Below are 7,075 nucleotides of genomic sequence, written 5' to 3'. Positions count from 1 at the left end.
TCGCAAAGCACTTGCCTAACAAGTGCAATGTCCTGGGGTCGATGCCCAGTATCAAAAAAGAAAAGGAAAAAATTGCCCTAAATGAACAAAATGCTGTTTTGTCCTGACAGATTTGAATTCAGCTATTACTGGTTACCGAATAAAGCGCTAAGCAATTCTCATATTTGACATTTAAGGCCATATAATTTTAATGTGTAGCAGTCCTTTGCAATTATTTTGATACACAATAGAGAGACATGAGCAGTACAATACACAGATCTCTAACTGGCACCACACCACAGCTCTAGGATGTCTGGATATTCTTTGTATGGAATCCAAAGTTTCCAGGACTTAACGTTTCCATGTACTGATCTCTGGTATGCTTGACTTCAACTGAAATTTCACTGGGACTAGGCATCCCAAGGGAAGTCTGTTTTTTCAATGACATTTGAATTACCTTGTCCTTGAGAAAAATAACAATGCATTACTGTTAGTTACCCAAACTAAATGAAAACATCAAAATGAGATATCAAAACGTGTATGTCTAAAATCATGATGGCTACAAGACATGTAATTTTTAACAACCAGGGTAATTAATCCTTGGGACTATTTCCTTAATATAAAAAGTATTTTTTAAAAAAACACTGATATATCATCCACTAAAGAATAACTATTTATAGCAAATTCTTAGGCTTCATTCTAATAAAAATGCTACTAATTCTAGTAGTGATGTCTATCACCTCATGATTACTTGTCTTCAAACAATAAATCCCTTGAATAAATGTGGAAGGAGAACAAAGTCCTTTGTAACACAAATCTGTAAAATGCATACAGACATTAATGAAATGACTGATGACCTTACCTACAGTGGCTACTGTAGATGAGGCTGAGGAGAGCAAAGACTTGCCCCAGCTGCCCCAATATCCCCATCTGGTCTGGGGTACATCTTTAGAAACTGTTTCCTATTGTCCCAGTAAATGAAAGGGGGTATAAGACACAAGAAAGTGTGACAAAATTAGAGAGCCGGAGTATAATATATGTAAGTTATCTAATTATTAACCAAAATATGAGGAATCAAATAGTATTTGGTTAATGCACTGCCTGAGTCACAGACAGTTGCATGTTTTCATCATGTAAGCACCATGCAGCAAAGGTAATTACTGCTAAGACCCTTATAGAACTGAGAAAATATTATCTATGGTTGTGGGGGAAGGGATGGGAAGGGGAAACAAAGGAGGAGGCTACAATGCTTGATAAGAAATGTACTCACTATCTTGCCCATGTAATTGTAACCCCTCTGTACAGTATTTTCACAATAAAAAAATAAAAAAGAAGTGCAATACTAAATTAGCATTGCGTTTGAGTCTTTTAACCCCAACTATTTTTTTATTGTTATTGTACCAGGGCCTCACTCATGTTTGGCTTGCTTGCTCATGGCCAGCACTCTACCCTTGAGTCACACCTCTAGTCTAGCATTTTGCTGGCATTTAGTTGGAGATGGAATCTGCCGTTAATCTTGACCTAAGCACCCTCAGTTGCTAGGATTACAGGTGTGAGCCTGGGGTACCAGGTTATCTCCAATATTTTTTTTCTTTTAGTAGCTATGAGCTATTTTTTTTTATTGTGAGAATACCGTACAGAAGAGTTACAATTACATGGGCAAGATAATGAGTACATTTCTTATCAAGCATTGTTGCCTCCTCTTTGTTTCCCCTTCCCATCCCTTCCCATACCCCCCCCACTCGATCCTCCCCCACCCCCTACCAAAGTTGTAAAGTTCATTTTTCGACATAATGACTTGTACATCTCATTGTTGCAATGGGTCCACCTGTATCCTTTAGTTAAACTATTTGTTTTTTCCCTTCCCCTCCACAAATCATACCAACATCAAATAAAGTGAAAGCATGAGTTATACCATGGTGAAGGGACATACAAAGCAAAAAAGAAATATAAATATGTTAGAAACAATTGCATGAAAGGGAAAAAAACAAAAAAAATTTGAATACTTATCTTGGGGTTTATTCCCCTAACATCAATTTATCTGACCTTTTCTGCTTGACTCAGACATATACTAGTTATTGCAAATAAGGGAAATCATGTATCCCCCAATATTTTTAAACCCCAGTATTTTAATAAGATTCTATTTAGTGGCAATCTGTGATACCCAAACAGGGAGAACTTCTGAAGTCTCAGGGTCTCTAGAAGACCATAACAAATTTTAGAATCCAAGCAAAGGAAAACAAAATCCTGCAAAAAAGGTGGGGGGTGGTCTGGGAATGTGGCTAAAGGGTAGAGTGCTTGCCTAGCATACATGAAGCCCTGGGTTCAAATCCTCAGTACCACATTAAAAAAAAGCTGGAAGTGGCACTGTGGCTCAAATGGTAGAATGCTAACCTTGAGCAACAGAAGCTCAGGGACAGTGCCCAGCCTTGAGTTCAAGCCCCAGGACTGGCACCCAAAAAAAAGGAAGATAAATTAGATGAGGCCAGGGACTTGGACACGATGCCTTGTCAGCCTTATGAGCCAGGATAATTTTCTTCTGTGTGTGTGTGTGTGTGTGTAAGTCAGTGTGTGTCAGCCATGGTGTGAACTCAGGGCACATGCTCTGTCCCTGAGCTTTTGTGCTGAAGGCTAGCTCTCGTCCACTTGAGCCATAGCTCCATTTCTGCTGTGTGTGTGTGTGTGTGTGTGTGTGTGTGTGTGTATGTGTGTGTGTGTGTGTGTGTGTGTGTGTGTGTGTGTGTGTGTATGTGTAGTTTGAGGCAAGTCTCACAGATTTTTCTGCCCAAGCTCCTTTCAAACCATGATCCCGAAATCTGAGTAGCTAGGATTATAGGCATGAGCCACCAGCGCCCAGCTCAGGATAGTTTTAACTCTTAATGTGGAACTTAATCTGAAATAATGGAAGGTTTCTAAGTAGAAGAGTGGTATGCTTTGATTTGTTGTTTTGAAGATGATACCTGCCCTCATCAGAAAGATGTATCTCATTATTTATCCTTGAGCAGTTTAATAAATGTGTGAAGTCTGAACTTGTGGAACTAGAAAGGTACAAGTTTCTAAATATGAGGAAAATACAAGTTTTCAAAGAAAAAGAGAATTGGCTTATTTAAAAATCCAAATATGTGGCTGGGTAGAATTTGTAGGGACAGAAAAAGAACTAAGGAGAGAAAGAAGAAAAAAGAACAACAAAAAGGGTAACGGGAGAGGAAAGAAGATAATTCATCTTTTCTACCTGTTTAGTGGTTTCAGAAGAGCCATCTTGTGAAATTTTTATTTTTTGTTTTTGTTTTTTTTTGTCAGGTGAGGGAATTGAACCCAGGCTGGTTATTTAGAGATATGTCTCAGATTTGTCTGCCTAGGCTGGCTTCAAATCTGGATCCTTATATTTCAACTTCCTTGGGTAGCTAGGATTATAGGCTTGAGTCATTCTAGAAATGGCTGCTACCCCATTTCTGTGGCTTGAACTCAGGGCCTGGGTATTGTTCTTAAGCTTTTGTGTTCAAGCCCAGGGCCCTGATACTTGAGCCACAGCTCCACTTCCAGCTTTTTTTTTTTTTTTGGTGTTTCATTGAAGATAAGAGTCTCACAGGTGAACAAATGTAGTTAAACCATTGTGTCATAACAGGAGCTCAAAAGACAGTAGAATTTAAGCAAAGAAAGGGAGTGTAATGATAATCAGCATCCAAATCAGAAAACTAACACGACTGGAACACATCAGCCATAATTAGTCACTTAGGAGCCATCAAGACACCACCAGATTTCTAAATCCATGTTAGCAAGCACTTTTGTGCACTCTTGCAGTACTCTGGTTCCTTCTCATCATGCTATCTGGATTTCCTGGAAGACTAATGGGGGCTAAATTGGAACTTTTAAAATTTAGTGTGTGTATGTATATTGCATGCACACCTATAATGAGACTTCAGCTCAGGGCCTCCCACTCTTGCTTGGCTTTTTCACTCAAAGCCGTCGCTTAACCACTTGTGCTATACTTTAACTTTCAGCTTTTTACTGGTTAATTGGAGCTAAGAGACTAATGGACTTTCCTACCCAAGCTAGCTCAGAACCATGATCCTCAAATCTCAGCTTCCTGAGTAGCTAGGATTACAGGTGTGAGCCACTAGTTCCAAGCTTCTAAACTGGAATTTTAGGCTTATCACATAAATAGAAAAAAAAATCACTTTTTTTTTTTTTTGGTCAGTCTTGGGGCTTGAATTCTGGGCCTGAGCACTGTTCCTGCACTTTTCAGCTCAAGACGAGTGCTCTACCACTTGAGCCACAGTGCCACTTCTGGTTTTCTAGTGGTTTTATTGGAGATAAGAGCCTCACGGACTTTCCTGCCCGGGCTGGCTTTGAATCATGATCCTCAGATCTCAGCCTCCTGAGCAGCTAGGATAACAGGTGTGAGCCACCAGTGCCCAGCTTGGTTTTTTGTTTTTTGTTTTTTTAAATTTATTCTGGTATTTGAACTTTGGGCCTGGCCTTTGTCAAAGATTTATCACATGAACCACAGCACCACTTCCAGTTTTTTCTGAGTAGTTTATTGGGGATAAGAGTCTCATGGACTTTTCTGCCCAGGCTGTGCTTCAAACTGCAATCCTCAACTCTCAGCCTCCTGAGTAGACAGTATTACAGGTGTGAGCCACCAGTGCCCTGCCACCCCTAAACTTTTTAATTTTTTGACTTACTTGAATTCGTGTTTAAAATCACCATCTCTAATAGATAGAGAAGGGTAATATTGGCATTAGGAAAAGCCATTTAGATTAAAAGGATAGTGAGTGAGGGACAGGAGCGCATAAATGAAAAGCATCTAGGAGGTAGAATAATAGTGACAGCATGGCTTATAATTTACTCACATCCATCTAACCTCAGAACTACCTTATGAGGTAGTTACTGTTAATAACCTTGTTCAACAGATACAAAAACTAAGGCCATTTGAGTTCAGTATTCACCTAGTGGTAAGACTATTTGACTGGAAGCCCATTTTTCTAACCACTTAGCCACCTGATCCTGTGATTATGGGATTACAAAAGTAGATCTGTGCCTGGTACTGGTGGCTCCTATTTGTAATCATAGCTTCTCAGATGGCTGAGGTCTGAGGATCATAGTTCAAAGCCAGCCCAGTCAGGAGAGTCCATGACACTCTTATCTCCAATTAACCACCAAACCCTTGAAGTGGAGCTATGGCTCAAATGATAGAGTATGCTAGAGCTTTGAGTGATGAAAGGTAAGGGACAGTGCCTAGGCCCAGAGCTTAAGCCCCAGTACCAGCACATAACACCTCCTCCCCACCCCCACCCCCGCCCCCGCCCCCGCCCCCACACACAATTGTGTAACTATCATGCAAGCCATGCATTTACTGGCCATATAATTTGGAGGTAGATATGAGGAGTTCTTCATCTACTGGGTTAAAGAACAGGAAGGTATTTCAGGCTACAGAAAAAAATTCGAGTGGAGAGATGATAAATCTAAACCTGTTTTATCTGTTTTTGTCCTTTACTTGCAGTATGTATTTAGCAAGTATTTATGGTTAAAAATGATTGAAGTCACAGATACAATCAAAATAACTTTAAATTTAAGGCAAAGCTCTAAATAACTGCTGAGGGTCTTTCACAGGGTACCAGAAAATATGTTGAGCTGACTCTATCCAAATGCTAGTTAGGCGCTGTGTGATGGCTCCAATATCCTACTGGAGTCATATGGATTATTTTTATTTATTTATTTATTTTTTTATTTTTTTGTCGGTCATGGGGCTTGAAGTCTGGGCTTGGGGGCTGTCCTTGTACTCTTCAGCTCAAGGTGAGCACTCTACCACTTGAGCAACAGCGCCACTTCTGGTTTTCTAGTGGTTTATTGGAGATAAGAGTCTCATGGACTTTCCTGCCTGGGCTGGCTTTGAACCATGATCCTCAGATCTCAGCCTCCTGAGTAGCTAGGATTACAAGCATGAGCCACCAGCACCTGGCCTGTATTATTTTAATCTCAATCTTGTAAGTTAATGTTCCTCGAAATGGTCATATCTGTTTGACTATCACCAACTTTTTTTTAATGGTACAAATACCTGTAACTATACTTGGGTTCAAGCAGAAAAACTGTGCTTGTTCTTTGTAGTGGGTAGATTCATGCTAACAATCTGCTCTTCATTTTCTTGCTTTTCTCCTTGCCAATTCAAAATGTCACTTTGTTAATGTGTGTGTCCATTTGTAGACTCTTCTCCATTTTCTAGTATGACAGTACAGGCAGAGTCAATTGGATGAGCTGTAAATACAGCTTGGCACATATTTAATTATAGGAAACAAATATTCCAGTATAATTGGAATAAAACAAAAAAACAATAACCATCTGTATATTAGTGTTTTTTCCTTCCCATTTCAGTTATCCCAGAACTGTTCTGCAAATAGCTGCTTCCTCAGCCAAATTAATATTAAGTCACCAGAATGGAATTCAGCCATATTACTTCCTTATTTACTTGAGAATTGAAACTCAGTGGAAATATTTCTTTTCTCACAAGTTAGCAGGAACAACCACAAGGCAATCTGTTAGGGATGACTGCTAGTCTCTCTCTACCTCCACCATTCTCTCTCTCCATTTCTCCCTCTCTCTTAAAATAATAGTATTCAGGAGAATTCTCAAGGGTAGAATCATCTGCATTTTTAATTATTTGTGATCATAGCAAAGCTTGCATTCTGCACTACAGAATGATGAAAAAGGCATTGGATTTAAAGAGTATCATACTTCCGTTACATTATTTATGCCAAAGGAAGGTGATAGAAAATTGTACCAATTGATTTCATTCACAAGCAGAGGATAGCCCTTTTTAAAAATTTATCTTTCTACCATTCTGTTTATATAAAAACTGGGGCTGGAACTCAGGGCCTAGACACTGTCCCTTCACTTTTTCACTTAAAACTGGTGCTTTACCACTTGAGGCACAACTCTACTTCTGGCTTTTTCAGTGGTTAGAGACATTAGAGATAGAGTCTCACCGACTTTCCTGCCTGAACTGGCTTTGAACCTCCATCTTCAGGTCTCAGTCCTCTGAGTAACTAGGATTAAAGGAATGAGCCACTGGTGCCCAGTCCTTTATTTATTTCTTTTT

Source organism: Dipodomys spectabilis, unplaced genomic scaffold, assembly GCF_019054845.1.
Source record: "Dipodomys spectabilis isolate Male_0828 unplaced genomic scaffold, ASM1905484v1 ptg000039l, whole genome shotgun sequence".
Lineage (NCBI taxonomy): Eukaryota > Metazoa > Chordata > Mammalia > Rodentia > Heteromyidae > Dipodomys > Dipodomys spectabilis.
Note: the sequence above shows the minus strand (reverse complement) of the source record.